General features: G+C 45.3%; 1 protein-coding gene across 1 annotated transcript in view; it reads left to right on the forward strand.

Moving 5' to 3' along the window:
• LOC122934788 (zinc finger protein OZF-like) overlaps positions 1–18,197 on the forward strand; it is a 68,403-nt gene that overhangs the window by 38,307 nt on the left and 11,899 nt on the right. The window lies entirely within an intron of this gene.

Raw genomic sequence — 18,197 nt, forward strand, 5'->3', positions numbered from 1 at the left:
TTTGAATTATTCCTCTGTTGTTAAACCACTCACTGATATGACTAGAAAGGGGGTAGATTTTTCCTCCTGGTCGGTAGAGGCGCGTAAGGCCTTTTCTAGTATCAAGGAGAGTTTTGCTTCCGCTCCCATCTTGGTACAACCTGATATTTCTCTGTCCTTCATAGTTGAGGTGGACGCTTCTGAGGTGGGTGTGGGTGCGGTCTTGTCTCAGGGTCCCTCTCCTGCCAAATGGCGACCGTGTGCCTTTTTCTCGAAGAAACTCTCCTCCGCAGAGAGAAATTACGATGTGGGAGATAGGGAGTTGTTGGCCATCAAGTTAGCTTTTGAGGAATGGCGCCATTGGCTAGAGGGAGCCAGACACCCTATTACCGTGTTTACTGACCATAAGAATCTGGCCTACTTGGAGTCAGCCAAGCGTCTGAACCCGAGACAGGCCAGATGGTCTTTGTTCTTTTCAAGGTTTAATTTTGTTGTCACGTTCCGCCCTGGGGTTAAGAATGTGAAGGCGGATGCCCTGTCACGTTGTTTTCCGGGAGGTGGGAATTTTGAAGACCCGGGTCCCATTTTGGCTGAAGGTGTGGTGGTCTCTGCTCTTTATCCTGAATTGGAGGCAGAGGTTCAGGTAGCCCAGTCAGAGGCTCCTGATCTTTGTCCTCCTGGGAGGTTGTTTGTGCCTCTCGCTTTAAGACACAAGATTTTTAAGGAGCACCACGATACTGTCCTTGCTGGGCACCCGGGGGCAAGAGCCACAGTGGATCTCATCGCTCGGAGATTCTGGTGGCCGGCGCTTCGTAAGTCGGTTGAGGGTTTTGTGGCAGCCTGCGAGACCTGCGCTCGTGCCAAAGTCCCTCATTCACGGCCATCAGGTCCTCTCCTTCCGTTACCCATTCCTTCCCGTCCTTGGACACATCTGTCCATGGACTTCATTACGGACCTGCCTCGTTCCTCGGGGAAGACTGTGATTCTGGTGGTGGTGGACCGTTTTAGCAAAATGGTGCATTTCATTCCTTTTCCTGGCTTGCCCAATGCTAAGACGCTGGCGCAGGCATTTATTGATCACATTGTCAAATTGCATGGTATTCCTTCAGACATAGTCTCTGATAGGGGCACGCAGTTTGTTTCCAGATTCTGGAAGGCTTTCTGTTCTCGCTTGGGGGTTCGGTTGTCATTCTCTTCTGCTTTCCACCCGCAGTCGAATGGCCAGACAGAGCGCGTCAATCAGAATCTGGAGACATATCTGCGCTGTTTTGTGGCGGAGAATCAGGAGGATTGGTGTTCTTTTTTGTCCCTTGCTGAGTTTGCTTTAAATAACCGTCGTCAGGAGTCCTCTGATAAGTCACCATTTTTTGGTGCATATGGGTTTCATCCGCAGTTTGGGACATTCTCTGGAGAGGGGTCTTCTGGTTTACCTGATGAGGACAGATTCTCCTCGTCTTTGTCATCTATTTGGCAAAAGATTCAGGATAATCTAAAGAGCATGAGTGAGAGATATAAGCGTGTGGCGGATAAGAGACGTGTGCCTGGTCCGGACCTGAATGTTGGTGATCTGGTGTGGTTGTCTACTAAGAATATCAAATTGAAGGTTCCCTCCTGGAAGTTGGGTCCTAAGTTTATTGGGCCTTACAAAATCTTGTCCGTCATCAATCCTGTTGCCTACCGTCTTGATCTTCCTCAGACTTGGAAGATCCATAATGTTTTTCATAAGTCCTTATTAAAACCTTATGTCCAACCCATTGTACCCTCGTCTTTGCCTCCTCCTCCGATTGTGGTTGATGGTAATCTTGAATTTCAGGTCTCTAGGATTGTGGATTCTCGTGTTGTCCGCGGTTCTCTCCAGTACCTCGTTCATTGGGAGGGTTATGGTCCTGAGGAGAGGATGTGGGTCCCAGTGACGGACATTAAGGCCACTCGTCTCATCAGGGCTTTCCATAGGTCCCATCCTGAGAAGGTGGGCTCTGAGTGTCCGGAGTCCACTCGTAGAAGGAGGGGTACTGTCACCACCAGACATCTGAGAAGCTCTGACAGACGTTCTTCAGAACCTCCTGCTTGAGGTTCCTTTTGTTTTGCTTTCGTTTTCTCATCTCGTTAGCCTCTCTCAGCTGTCATGTAGTTGCACTGATTGCATCCCTTTAAATCCCTTCCCATACTGCATCACTTTGCGGTTTATACAACTTCCTGGAGTGTGTGCATGCTGGATGCTACTACTGAGTCTTCTACAGATAAGTTTTGTTCATTCATTTGTGTTTTCCTGTTTGCTGGATCCCAGGTGACCCTGACTCCCTCCGTATCAAGTGTAGGGAGCCGGTGGTGGTGTCCCCTCACTATTATAGGGTGTTCAGGTGTTATACAGTTGAGGAACGAGGATATGCAATCATCTACCATTGAGATTTTTGCATAGGCTGAGCAGTTAGGGAGAGAGCCAGGTCTGTTGCAGGGCTTACCCTTTGGTTCCTTAGTTTTAGATCCAGTCAGTCAGATCTTCATTTTGTCTTCTAGTTTTCTGTACACCTTCCGTGACATGTTCCTAATAATTCTTTAGGTGAGTGTATATGAAACACAGCGTCTTAAGACACATTGCACAGGCCCATTCAGGCGACATATCCAGCCTAAAGATTACACCAATAGAATGGGTCCCACAATCTTTCCAACGCCTGTGCAGAAAAGAAATGTACTGGATTTTCCGCTTCAACTCTCTAACCCCTCTCGACCTAAACGAAACATTAGAACATAACTACTAAGTCCTCTTCTCTGTCTTTTAATATATTAATGTATTATTATTTTATTTTTACACATATCCTTTTTAGATATGTATTATATTACATCTAAGACTTTGTGCTTCAAAATTTTTATATATTTATGAATTCATGTATATATTCTTATGTATTGTCCTTGTATTTATGTAACCAATGTATATGCATTCATACTCTCACACAGCACAATGGTAACTGATTTTCCATATTACATTACATCTGCTAAGAAATTTACATATATATCTGAAATTTTTGTACTAATGTACAATATTTTTTTTTATATACAACTTTACATACTACTTCATTTGCTCAAAAGGCGTGCGTTCCATGTTGGGACACACAATTACCCTTACACTGCCCAATGGATACAGATATCCCTTACCAGTATCACTATATCCGTTTCTTTTTTTCATCTAATGCCCTTAATGAGCATGTATAGCTACTCTATATGGCCTCCCCTCCATTCATCTGTGTGCACTCCACCTTGGAACGCATACCATAAATAGCCCCTCCTTCTGGCCTAGCGAAAACCACACAATACGAATGCGTTCAACCTTCAATCACATAGCCGAATATGGCCTCAGTCTTATCTTATTGGCATGCGCTCCACCTTGGAACGCATGCCTTAGGCCGCTTCCGCTTTCAGCTCTGCGGCCCTCAACCCGTGGCATACAACCATAGGAAACACATGCGTTCCACTCTGGAACACATAGCTGAAGTGCCCACGGTTTTATACAATATACAGGTACATAATATCCTGGACATAAATATAATAATCCAAGCTCAAAACAACAATTTATTATATATTTTAGTTTTTTTTATACTCATAAGCAAGACGCGCTCCACTCTGGAACGCACACCACATGCACTTCCGCTTCCGATTTTCACAGGCACCACAACTATATTACTTATAGATTAATTATTAGTGTAATGGGTGTATTTTATTTTTCAACATCAAACCCCTCATAACCAGTTTCTGGGTCCCCTATATACTAGATACCAATAACCAAGACATTAGCAGTTGAAACCATCTGATCATGGTAAACCACATTACAGGAAGTGACCTCATATGCACCACCCTGTCCTCCCTAGCACCTGCCTATTTAGGTTTGAGTTTTATATGTTTATACATGCTTGTTTATCTTGCTTCTGAAGAAGGGGACTGGTATACTTCCCCCAAAACGCGTCAAGCTCTTGTTTTTACTGGAATAACGCAACCTTTTGATGCTACCTTCTCTGAAGTTCCTGTGAACATTCTGGGATAAAATAATCCATTACATTTTGATAAGTGACCTCGGCGAGGGAGGAGAGGTTGCAAGTGTATTAAGTTTATCTTGTATCCCCCTCCCTGGTGAAGTAAGTGATAAAACAGTCTCCTGCTACCTTTTCTGGTTTTAATATGTTTTATACTAATTAATATAAATTACTATATTTGTCTTTCTAATCTTCAGTTATACCTATTGTAGACACACTGATAGCTCTTTTATCTGGCGGTCCTCTAGTGCCCCTACCCATTTCCTACATTTTGGTGTAACCCTATTCATTGGGCATTTTTGAATTCCTCTTATCACTGGCAATTCACCCTTTTTTGGCTGAATTGATTCTCTCTAGGGTGCAGCCTACGGAATAACTGTTAACACCTCCATAACATTCCCTTGTGCTCTCCCCATTCCCACGTCTACTCTCATCCCCATTTTATTACCCCTTCCCCTTCTTTTTCTAGCTCAGTTTTTTACTCTACACTTGTACTCTCTCATAGCAAAGAAGTGGCCCGCTCCTTGGAATTGTTGCTGGTAAGTTACACACTACTATCAATATGTGAAGCAACAGTTAAAGCCATGGCTAGCATGTCTTCAATAGCCCACCTGGTCAAGGTTTTGCATGGAAATGGTGATGTAGCACCACAGCAATGAGGCCAGATGTATTGACACCACCTCCACTTTCTCGTCATAAGACATCCTCCTGTCTCCAACAGAAACAGGGCAGAGTGTTCCTTCCGCTGCCCTTTTCTTCTTTCCTATTTGCAAACTGAAGCATTGCCATGCTGTCTTACAACTGGTGAGCATGGCCAAGAGAAGACACAGTGTGGATCACTTCCAATTCGGCATCTGAATGAGTTTTCACAGGCACAGTGTCACGGCCTCAGTGTTGTGCGCCGTGACAATGTGCCTGGGGCAATGTGTTGTTTATGCAGCATGTATGTGCCCTGCTTCTTATATCATGGTTTCTCCCTGTCTGGTTCTGGAGGGGTTAACTATCTGGCTAGGTGTGGCCACTTGGTGTTTATCTTGCCTGTGGCTTCCAAGCTGGTGTTAGTTGTACTCCAGCTCCTGTTTGTACTGGAACTATGCTCCTGTCCTGGGTGTGCCCAGTCCTTGAGGGCCACCTAGTGGGACATCAATGTCTTCCCGATGTCATCTATGTCATCCCATTGTCTACCTTCCCTTCACTACCCTTGCATATGTTTGGTGATGTTTATGTATGGGTGGTTGTTGTCTGATCTGTTGGTGTCTGTAGTCCAACATGTTTGCTAGACATGTTCCCTGTGTATTGTGTGCCTCCGGAAGGGGGCCTCAGGGTTCCCCGGAGGGGGAACCACAAGTCAGTGTGCAGCTCTGCCAGGGGCTGCCATGCATTCTGTCCGCATAGGGGTCCAGTCGTCGTTGTTGCCGCGGCAGGTTACTGCGAGTTGTTTCTCGGCTTTTACCTGACAATTCTGTAGCTGTGCACTGCCGGTCCCTTCCTTTGAAGCAAGGCCAGTGAGACTCCTGTTCATCCATGTCAGGTTGTCTCAGCCCTTTTTTTTATTTGAGAGATTATCAGGGCGACTCAGGGTCCTAGGTTTCCTGAGTATAAGCCCACCTACCATCTGGGTCTACTCATACGGTTAGGAGTCATGGCCAGGATTAGGGCGGCTTTAGGAGGTGATCTGCTTCCCATTCCTGGTATCCAGGCCTAGCTGCTTCCTCTTCTACCCTCCTTATATGGTGGAGAGTTACCCCCCACTCCCCACAGTGAGAGTATGTCCCACTAAGGCTACTCTGTGTGTTGTAACCTTCGAAAGAGGGTTCATCATGTGTCGCCTGCCGCTTTCTGACATGCATGCTTGTCCTCCGGAGGGAGGGTGAAAGGTGAGATGGTGTAAACTGTGTCTGAGTTGGACGCAGTGTTCAGTGCGATCTCTCCTGGCTGTTTGTTGGCTGGCTGCCTGGTTCCTAGTTGGTGGTTTCGATGAGCTTGCGGCTGTCTTGGGGAGACTCGCTTGCGCTGACACTGATTTCTTGACTCCCCCCCCCTCTTTTCTTTGGGTGTTCCACTTAGTTTTCCCTTTTCAGTTGGGGAGGGCTTTGAGGGGTGGGAGTGTCTCGGCTTCTGTGTTGTGTGCCGTGACATGGTTGCCGTGCATGCTGTTGCCTGGGTCAACGCGTTGTTTATGCAGCATGTATGTGCCTCATATCATGGTTCCTCCCTGTCTGGTGCTGGAGGGGTTAACTACCTGGCTGGGTGTGGTCACTTGGTGTTTATCTTGCCTGTGGCTTCCAAGCTGGAGTTAGTTGTACTCCAGCTCCTGTTTGTGCTGGAATTATGCTCCTGTCCTGGGTGTATTTATCTGCCCAGTCCTTGAGGGCCACCTAGTGGGACATCGATGTCTTCCCGATGTCATCTATGTCATCCCGTTGTCTACCTTCTCTTCACTACCCTTGCATATGTTTGGTGATGTTTATGCATGGGTGGTTGTTGTCTTGTCTAGTGGTTGTTACATGTCTGGTCTGTTGGTGTCTGTAGTCCAGCATGTTTGCTAGACATGTTCCCTGTGTGTTGTGTGCCTCCGGAAGGGGGTCTCAGGGTTCCTCAGAGGGGGGACCACAAATCAGTGTGCAGCTCTGCTGGGGCCGCCATGCATCCTGTCCGCATGGGGGTCCTGTCGTCGTTGTTGCCGCGGCAGGTTAGTGGGAGTTGTTTCTGGGCTTTTACCTGCCGATTCTGTAGCTGTGCACTGCCGGTCCCTTCATTTGCAGCTAGGCCAGTGAGACTCCTGTTCATCCATGTCTGGGATGAGCAGATCATCTCAGCCCTTTCTTTATTTGAGGGATTATCAGGGCGACGCAGGGTCCTAGCTTTTCTGGGTATGAGCCCACCTACCATCTGGGTCTGCTCATACGGTGAGTAAGGGCGAGAATCAGGGATGCAATAGGAGGTGACCAGTTCCCTTTTTCCAGTTTCCTGGACTAGTTGCTATCGTCTGCTTCCCATTGTGGGCATACTCCCTCCCAATGGATTCCCCTGGTCTAGCTTCAGTGGAATCATTCTTTCAGGCCTGGTGTACTTTATAATGAACCTGATAGGGCGACTGTGGCAAAATCTCAGTTGAAGTCTCTTACTCAGGGGACAGACCAGTAGAGGAGTACTGTACCCAATTCCCCAAGTGGTGTGTTCCCTCTGGCTGGAATGAGCCAGCACTCAAATGTCAGTTTAGATCGGGGCTCTCTGAAAGTCTCAAAGACATGTTGGTCAGCTATACCTGTTCTGACACCTTAGAACAGACTATGACCCTAGCCGTTAGACTGGACCAACGCATCAGAGAAAGGCAGCAGGAACATCTGCTCTTTCCACAGGCGGTGGGCAAACCAGACTCCTTACCTATAGGAGTTAAGGTGGAAAATCATCTTGAAGAACCCATGCAATTCGGGATGACCAGAAGAGATCAACGTACATGCTTCTACTGTGGAGACTCTGACTACTGGGTACAACTATGCCCCAAGGCCCCTTCCTCCGGGAGATCATCCAAATCGGACATCCCGAAGGATAAGGTATTGGAAAATGTATGATTGTATATTTGGACGATATCCATATTTTTTCAGCGAATTGGGATTCCCATGTTACTCACACCAGACAGGTTCTGGAGGTCCTTAGAAAAAAACTATTATTTTGTATATTTGGGGTACCCCAATTTTTTTGGGGGGGGATATATCTTTACTCTTCAATCTTTTAAGATGGATCCAGGAAGGTGCAAGCCATTCAGGAATGGGTGAGACCATCTTCCCTTAAAGCGTTGCAAATATTTTTGGGTTTTCCAATTATTATCGAAAATGTATTTAAAAAATTTCGGTGGTCGCTAAACCTCTTACCGACCTTACCAGGAAGGGGGCGGATCTAGTGAATTGACCATCTGAGGCCATAAAAACCTTTGAAACTCTCAAGAAGTGTTTTGTTAACGCCCCAATCCTGGTTCAGCCAGATCAAGAAAAGCCTTTTATAGTCGAGGTCGATGCATCTGAAGATGGAGTAGGATCCGCCCCTCCAGCCAGGTTGGTTATCTGTTATGTACTTAGTATGCTATTGTTGCTGCTTGTGTGTTGATACCGTGGGCAAGTGGTACCTTGTATAGTGTTATGCTCTTTGGTCTTCTCAAACCACCCAGGGTTGAATCCTCGGACGTGTGGTGTATCCGTGCATTTATTGATGAGATTGACACCTGAGCACATTGATTGTTCCATCCTTTTCTGATACAGTTTCCAGTGTACCAATTTTTTGCAACAATGATGCATTGATATACGTACTGGCTTGGGGGGGTTTCATGCACACTTCTTTGCATTTCCCTTCTGGGTTTTAATCATTTAACTAATAAAATAATTCTATCTTGCCTATCCAGAGAAGCCCACTCCAGTGATTATGGGTCCGGTGGCCCCTCGAGGATAAGGGGGGTACTGCAACGAGGGCCGGCGACACGTGCTTCCTTCGCACCGCGGCGGAAGCCTGCGTCCTCGTCTCCATGGCAGCAGGCGAGCAGCAGAGGAGCTGAGTGCCGATAATGATGATCGGTGCTCAGCTGTTTTGGGCTGTGTACTGTGCGTCACATGAAGCTGGCCACGTCATGTGACTCACCTGCCAGGGCTATTTAAATCGGCAGCCTGCTGGCCACAGGTTGCCTGTGATTGGTCTTATTTCATTCACCAGCATATCGTCTGTGTCACGGAATGTGTACAGGTAACAAGGCAAAACAACATGCATAAATGACTCGCTGGATCCAACAGCTAAGGAACAAAAGGGAGACCCCTGTAGAAGACCTGGCACTTTCCCTGGCTGCTTAGCCTATGCATAGATCCGAATGGTGGAGGTATGTATATCCACGTACCTTGACTATATAACCCCTGAGCACCCTACAATAGTGAGGGGACACGACCACCGGCTCCCTACACCAGACACGGAGGGAGTCAGGGTCACCTGGGATCCAGCAAACAGAAAATAACAGATAACAGTATAACACTTAACTTTGTAGAGGAGAGGAGAACCAGATGGGCATGCACACATACTCCAGGAAGAAATATAAGCCGCCCAGAAAAGCCTTCTGGGGAAGAATTTAAAGGGAAGCAATTAGTCCAACACATGACAGCTGAGAGAGGCTAAGGAGAGGAGGAGCTGAATACCACAACACAGAAACTCAAAGAGGAGGTTCTGAAAGGCCTCTGCCAGAGCTTCTCAGCTGTCTGGTTGTGACAGTACCCCTCCCTCTACGAGTGGACTCCGGACACTCAGAACCCACCTTCTCAGGATGGGACCTATGGAAAGCCCTGATGAGACGAGAGGCTTTAATGTCCATCACTGGGACCCACATCCTCTCCTCAGGACCATACCCCTCCCAGTGAACAAGGTACTGAAGAGAACCGCGGACAAGACGAGAATCCACAATCCCAGAGACCTGAAATTCAAGATTCCCATCAACCATAATCGGAGGAGGAGGCAAAGGCGAGGGTACAATGGGTTGAACATAAGGTTTCAATAAGGACTTATGAAAAACATTATGGATCTTCCAAGTCTGAGGAAGATCAAGACGGTATGCAACAGGATTGATGACAGACAGGATTTTGTAAGGCCCAATAAACCTAGGACCCAACTTCCAGGAGGGAACCTTCAATTTGATATTCTTGGTAGACAACCACACCAGATCACCAACATTCAGGTCCGGACCAAGCACACGTCTCTTATCAGCCACACGCTTATATCTCTCACTCATGCTCTTTAGATTATCTTGAATCTTTTGCCAAATAGATGACAAAGACGAGGAGAATCTGTCCTCATCAGGTAAACCAGAAGACCCCTCTCCCGAGAAAGTCCCAAACTGTGGATGAAACCCATATGCACCAAAAAATGGTGACTTATCAGAGGACTCCTGACGACGGTTATTTAAAGCAAACTCAGCAAGGGAAAAAAAAGAACACCAATCCTCTTGATTCTCCGCCACAAAACAACGCAGATATGTCTCCAGATTCTGATTGATGCGCTCTGTCTGACCATTCGACTGCGGGTGGAAAGCAGAAGAGAATGACAACCGAACCCCCAAGCGAGAACAGAAAGCCTTCCAGAATCTGGAAACAAACTGCGTGCCCCTATCAGAGACTATGTCTGAAGGAATACCGTGCAATTTGACAATGTGATCAACAAATGCCTGCGCCAGCGTCTTAGCATTGGGCAAACCAGGAAAAGGGATGAAATGCACCATTTTGCTAAAACGGTCCACCACCACCAGAATCACAGTCTTCCCCGAGGAACGAGGCAGGTCCGTTATGAAGTCCATGGACAGATGTGTCCAAGGACGGGAAGGAATGGGTTAGGGAAGGAGAGGACCTGATGGCCGTGAATGAGGGACTTTGGCACAAGCGCAAGTCTCGCAGGCTGCCACAAAACCCTCAACCGACTTACGAAGCGCAGGCCACCAGAATCTCCGAGCGATGAGATCCAGTGTGGCTCTTACCCCCGGGTGCCCAGCAAGGACCGTATCGTGGTGTTCTTTAAAAATCTTGTGTCTTAAAGCGAGAGGCACAAACAACCTCCCAGGAGGACAAAGATCAGGAGCCTCTGACTGGGCTGCCTGCACCTCTGCCTCCAATTCAGGAAAAAGAGCAGAGACCACCACACCTTCAGCCAAAATGGGACCCGGGTCTTCAAAATTCCCGCCTCCCGGAAAACAACGTGACAGGGCATCTGCCTTCACATTCTTAACTCCAGGGCGGAACGTGACAACAAAATTAAACCTAGAAAAGAACAACGACCATCTGGCCTGTCTCGGGTTCAGACGCTTGGCTGACTCCAAGTAGGCCAGATTTTTATGGTCAGTAAATACGGTAATAGGGTGTCTGGCTCCCTCTAGCCAATGGTGCCATTCCTCAAAAGCCAACTTGATGGCCAACAATTCCCTATCTCCCACATCGTAATTTCTCTCTGCAGAGGAGAGTTTTCTTGAGAAAAAGGCACACGGTCGCCAATTGGCAGGAGAGGAACCCTGAGACAAGACCGCCCCCACACCCACCTCAGAAGCATCAACCTCAACTATGAAGGGTAACGAAACATCAGGTTGCACCAAGATGGGAGCGGAAGCAAAACTCTCCTTGATATCAGAAAAAGCCTTACGCGCCTCTACTGACCAAGAAGAAAAATCTACCCCCTTTCTGGTCATATCAGTGAGTGGTTTAACAATAGAAGAATAATTCAAAATGAACTTCCTGTAATAATTGGCAAAGCCCAAAAAACGCATCAGCGCCTTTTGATTCTCAGGAAGCTCCCACTCAAGCACAGCGCGGACCTTCTCGGGGTCCATGCGAAAACCAGAAGCGGAGAGAAGAAACCCCAGAAATTGAATTTCTGGAACCGCAAACACACATTTTTCCAGTTTCACATATAATTTATTCTCCCGCAGAATGAGCAAGACCTGACGTAAATGTTCCTTATGAGTTTTGAAATCGGGAGAAAAAATCAAAATGTCATCCAAATACACCAATACAAATTTTCCCATCAAATGATAAAAAATGCTGTTCATGAAATGCTGAAAAACGGCTGGGGCATTCATCAAACCAAAAGGCATAACCAAGTTTTCAAAATGGCCCTCAGGGGTATTGAAGGCAGTCTTCCATTCGTCCCCTTCTCTGACCCTGACCAGGTTGTATGGTTGTGACAGTACCCCTCCCTCTACGAGTGGACTCCGGACACTCAGAACCCACCTTCTCAGGATGGGACCTATGGAAAGCCCTGTGGATTCTCGTCTTGTCCGCGGTTCTCTTCAGTACCTTGTTCACTGGGAGGGGTATGGTCCTGAGGAGAGGATGTGGGTCCCAGTGACGGACATTAAAGCCTCTCGTCTCATCAGGGCTTTCCATAGGTCCCATCCTGAGAAGGTGGGTTCTGAGTGTCCGGAGTCCACTCGTAGAGGGAGGGGTACTGTCACAACCAGACAGCTGAGAAGCTCTGACAGAGGCCTTTCAGAACCTCCTCTTTGAGTTTCTGTGTTGTGGTATTCAGCTCCTCCTCTCCTTAGCCTCTCTCAGCTGTCATGTGTTGGACTAATTGCTTCCCTTTAAATTCTTCCCCAGAAGGCTTTTCTGGGCGGCTTATAATGTCACGGAATGTGTACAGGTAACAAGGCAAAACAACATGCTTAAATGACTCGCTGGATCCAACAGCTAAGGAACAAAAGGGAGACCCCTGTAGAAGACCTGGCACTTTCCCTGGCTGCTTAGCCTATGCATAGATCCGAATGGTGGAGGTATGCATATCCACGTACCTTGACTATATAACCCCTGAGCACCCTACAATAGTGAGGGGACACGACCACCGGCTCCCTACACCAGACACGGAGGGAGTCAGGGTCACCTGGGATCCAGCAAACAGAAAATAACAGATAACAGTATAACACTTAACTTTGTAGAGGAGAGGAGAACCAGATGGGCATGCACACATACTCCAGGAAGAAATATAAGCCGCCCAGAAAAGCCTTCTGGGGAAGAATTTAAAGGGAAGCAATTAGTCCAACACATGACAGCTGAGAGAGGCTAAGGAGAGGAGGAGCTGAATACCACAACACAGAAACTCAAAGAGGAGGTTCTGAAAGGCCTCTGTCAGAGCTTCTCAGCTGTCTGGTTGTGACAGTCTGGTTGTTGTGTTTTGACCTCGGCTCTGAATTTTAACCTCCTGCATTTGACCCTGTGAGTTTGACTTGATCTTGCTTTTCTCTTTTGTATTGTTGTTCCTCCTGCTCCTGACCTCGGCTCGTATTGACTTTGATATTTGATTAACCCCTCAGTGCCTGCCTGTCACTTTGTTTGTTGTTTTCTCCTTTTATTGTATTCTTACCGTTAAGGCGCTGCACGTACTCAGATTAGGGATCGCCGTCAAGTTGTACACAGTCGCCTAGCGCGGACCGTGCAAGTAGGCAGGGACAGAGGTGAGGGTGGAGCTCAGGGCGGCACACACTCCTCCCGTACGTGACAGCAGTATTATGTCCAATATTATGTCACAGGTGTATGAGGCGCTGTGACCCAAGCCCGCTCCATAAACAAAGGGTGGCTATGTTTTACAGCAGATATCGGCCTGCTGCGACTGGGATAATAGATAACTCTGTTTCCGGCGGTTTAACCCTTCAGATACCAACCCTTCATAAAAAATAGAGTAGACAGAGCCTTCACTGTACGAAAATCGATACCCAAACAATAGAACTAAAGCTCCATCTCATAGTAAGATCCATCAGTCTCGATCTCTGGAAGAAGCCAGGTTGCTGGCGAAACGGCGTTAGGAGAAGGAGACGAGGGATCGGCGCGCTTACCTTGGGTATTTTTCTTAGTTTTTTGAATTCCACATTGCCTACTTATGCTCCTATTGGATTTTTGTCCAGGGTTCCTTGTCTTTTTTGGCCTTTATGTGGCATTCCACAATACTTTTTGTATGCCCATGTGTGTTGATCCCCAAGTCCCTTTCAGGTTTTTTCCTTACTGAAATATGCCCGTCTACTGCTGTTTTTATATGTGCCAGTAATTGTGATAATATTTATTCAATAAAGATTTTTCTTACTATGAGATGGAGCTTTAGTTCTATTGCTTGGGTATCTTCTTTATAGGAGGCAGAAGGTTTACCACTACTCTATAGAACTATACGGTTATCATTTTAGGATTTTATGTGAGTAAAAAGCTATTAATTATTATTACCAGTTTCTTCACAGAGATAATACTATTTATTTAATATTTTTACTGTTGTTTAATAGCTTTTTAGGCATATAAAATCCTATTCTATCCTATTAACATTGCCGCAGTAAACGCGCTGCCTCCTATATAGAAGGTCTGGGGTTCAATTCCCAACAAAGACATGTAAAACAATTTGTTTAGCAAAGATTAGGGCAGAATAATGCAACTACTGGTTATGACAGAAAATTTTTATTTTTACTTTCCAGCTTTTCCCTTATGGTAATATGATTGTGGGAGACCCCCACCAATGTAATAGTTACCCTCCGGATATAATCCTACTATGATGAAAACAAAGGGGGGCGTTTATTAATCTTTTTACACCACTTTGTGGCGTAGTTTTGTCACAGATTTTGGCACAAAGGGGTTTTGTGCAAAAATCGGCATCTTTTCCCTGCTCACACCACTTTTCTGAGGTGGAGAAAAAAGGGGGCGCTGGCCAGTCCGCCTCATTCAGCATTTTCCACACCAGTTTATGGCCTGAAAAATGGTCTTAACTACGCCAACAAGGGAGCTGGTGTAGTTTAAATCATGTAGCTCGGCCTGTGTCTCTACAAAACTTTGACGCATCTGCCTCCAGTGATGGGGGATTAAGACGATGGTCTTAATAAATGGCCCCCAAAGTGTCTACCATTGGTCTATGAGTGTGACTGATCAAATGACTGACATATTCAAGGGTCCTTTAAAAGTAAGATGTGGCTGGTATCGATAAATTAATGGTCAGACTCAGGGGACATATGATTTATATCCTTTGTTGTATTGTACAGTATAGTATGATGTATAACGTTCATGTAATATGATGTTATGTATACATCAAAACTAAACCAAAGTCCAGCCGGCACTCGATCTGGCGTTCACGTTGCAGCGGGAAGGAGCGAACTCCACCTGGAATGTATGAGAAAATCCCAGCAACAGTATCTTGCTTACAAATATATTCTTTATATTTCATTGTCATAAAGTATATAATATGATGCGTTTCGGCACAGCCTTTCTCAATCAGAATGCATTCTGATTCAGAAAAGGCTTTGTGCCAAAACGCGTCATATTATATACTTTATGACAATGAAATAAGAAGAATATATTTGGAAGCAAGATACGGTTGCTGTGATTTTCTCATACATGTATACATCAAAAGACATCATTAGGTAGCAGGTCCTACAATGAAGCTCCACACCTGCCACATTTCCTACAATCTGATCATCACAATGATTTCTCCCCTGTGTGAGTTCTCTGATGTCTAAGAAGACCCAATCTCAGGCTAAAACATTTCCCACATTCTGAACATGAATACGGCTTCTCTCCTGTGTGAGTACTCTGATGCTGAAGAAGAGTTGCTTTATAGGTAAAACATTTCCCACATTCTGAGCATGCAAATGGCTTCTCTCCTGTGTGAATTCTTAAATGTATTTCAAGATGTGATTTCCGGTTAAAACGTTTCCCACATTCAGGGCATACATATAGATTTTCTCCTGTGTGAATTCTTAGATGGTCCTGAAGATATGATTTCCGACAGAAACACTTTCCACATTCAGGACATACGAATGGTTTCTCCCCTGTGTGACTTCTCTGATGTCTGTCAAGATCTAATTTTTGAATAAAACATTTCCCACATTTTGAGCATGAAAATGGTTTCTCTCCTGTATGAAATCTCTGATGTCTATTAAGATATAATTTTTGACTAAAAGATTTCCCACATTCTGAACATGAAAATGGCTTCACCCCTAAGTGAATCTTTAGATGGGTCACAAGATGCGAATTCTGACTAAAACATTTCCCACATTCTGGGCATGAAAATGGCTTCTCCCCTGTGTGACTTCTCTGATGTTTCTCAAGATCTGATTTTTTTATAAAACATTTTCCACATTCTGAACATGAAAACGGCTTCTCTCCTGTGTGAGTTCTTAGATGTTCCACAAGAGATGATTTCCGACTAAAACACTTCCCACATTCAGGACATACAAATGGTTTCTCCCCTGTGTGATTGCTCTGATGTCCATCAAGATCCGATTCCTGACTAAAACATTTCCCACATTGTGAACTCTGATGATTAAGAAGAGCTATGTTATCAGCAAAACATTTCCCACATTCTGAGCATAAAACTGGCTTCTCTTCTGTGTAAATTCTTAGATGTTCCACAAGATTTGACTTCTGGCTAAAACACTTTCCACATTCAGGACATAAACATGGCTTCTCTTCTGTGTGAGTTCTTTGATGTCTATCAAAATACGATTTCCGAGTAAAAGATTTTCCACATTCTGAGCATGAAGATGACCTTTTATCTCGGGAATTTCTCTCATGCAAAGAAAGATTAGATTTCTTTTTTAACTGTTTTCCTTGGGAAAATATTTCCTCCCATCTATGTTCAGTTATTTGATTGCCAATAAGTGATTTACTGGAAGAAGGTTGCTTGTGACCATCGGTATTGGTGGACAGATCTCCGCTGTGAAGTACTGAGGATACATTAGGAGTTATTGAATTAGCTTGTGTGGTATTGTTATCTTCTGCTTCATGATAGGGTGAAGAATGGAGATATCCATGGGAGTCGATCATCCCGTCTTCACCTGGAAAATGGAACACATGTTCTTATTTTCCCAAATAATTCCTCATTTTATAAAGCAGTCAAGCTTTATTGATACAATAGCAAGCCAGGAACCAATATATATAGGACATGTAATGCACTTGTAAGAAAAAGGGCGATAAGTCCATAAAAACACACAAAAGGGGTGAAAAATCTTTTAAGACCAGTTTTGCACAAAAAAAAAGAAGAGAATTTCACCCTTTTACACCATGTTCACCACTTTCCTAAAAGTGGGTTGGTTCTACACGGCCAACAGATTTAAATCTAGATTTCAGTTTCTGGTGCACTTACCTACCAAGGTGCGCCAAAGTTATTAAGAGAAAAGGGGAAACACAGAGGCAGTGCCTAATGTGAGGTGGCATCGGATGCTTTCTGTAATGTTAACTGGTATTACACACAACTATTGCTGTTGGGAGAGTCACAACAGCTCTGTGCGCAGAATGGATGGTGCCAGATGTCGGTCTTCACTCCTACTACTGCCCACATCCTGGACCGATGAGACCACCAACAGGTGGCCAGAGAGATCACAGAAGAAAACGAAGAAAGAAGCAGAACTAATCTTCTGTGGTGCTCTGTCCAAAGCAATAGACCAGGGCCTAGGGCTCCGGATACAGCACCACTGCCTCTTACTTCATTTTCTTCTGTGCCAAAATTATTAAGAGACATGAGATCCCAGAATATAAACTCTTGTAGCGATAGAGATTCTATCCGCACCATACAACAAAGTTTAAAAACATTCAAGAAAGACCATAAAAATGGTCTATAATAGATAGGAGTGGTAGCAAATGCAGCATGATAGCCTGAACACAGAGAGACGGATCATTAAACCTATTCCTACACGCAGCGGGGCATTTTAGAGTCTGGCCTGCTTAGAATTGGTGGACATTTCCCCCCATTGACTCTACAAGAAAAATCCAATGACATCATGGCACCGGCCGTCCCAAAAACAATTCAGTAGCTCAGCATTCTGGGATTGTGTGTCACTAAACCCATAAGCAAGTGCAATATGTGGCATCAGTAGTGCAACTCCTTATCTGTACAGACATTACATTAGTTATTGTAGGGATCTGTACTTGCAGTAGGGTTCGCAATGACAGATTTTCATGGAGGCAGCGGCAGTCCAAAGTCACTTCAGCATAACAAAGTAGCATCCAAGTTATAGCGTCACTTGGTGCAGAGAACTTTATAGCACCATAAAACAAAAATAAATACCTGCCCATCAGGGCTCTACCTAATACACAAGCGGTTCCTGTGTCACCTACGGAGTCCTGTTCACACCAGGGGAGATCAAGCTTCGCTCTGCCTCACTGTCATCCAGTATCCAGGCTCTGACCACACAGCTCTCCAGGCTTCATTCCCCCAGACTGACAGTCTGTGATCTCTTTTATTCCCCATAAATGATCCCACCTCAGTACACCTGGGATCCCTCAGGCATGTCGTGGAAGGGTGTGGACTGGGAGGTCCCTCTGCCAATCTTACCTCTCAGTCAAAAGAAATCCAGCCCATGACATCTAAACAAAACAGCTCCAGGAACTATGTTCTGCTGAAATAAGTGCAGCTTTCTGGATTTCATCTGAGGTATCCAGGTGAGATATACACGCCCTCCACCACTTCACCACATTATACACAATGTGAATAAGACCGGGCACAGTCTACATAGGAGCCACAACCTCTATAGAGCTTCTCCTATTGGTAAATAAGTCTGCCTACAGGGTGCTATATACTACTATAGACCTGTATGTGTTATAATAGTGCTCTATATATCATTATAGGGCTATATACTGTATGTGTAATGATTGGGTCCACACATCACTATAGGGCTGTAAATAAATTGATGGTGCTTTTTACATTTGGACAAGCATG

The sequence above is a fragment of the Bufo gargarizans genome, chromosome 4, assembly GCF_014858855.1.
Source record: "Bufo gargarizans isolate SCDJY-AF-19 chromosome 4, ASM1485885v1, whole genome shotgun sequence".
Classification (NCBI taxonomy): Eukaryota; Metazoa; Chordata; class Amphibia; order Anura; family Bufonidae; genus Bufo; species Bufo gargarizans.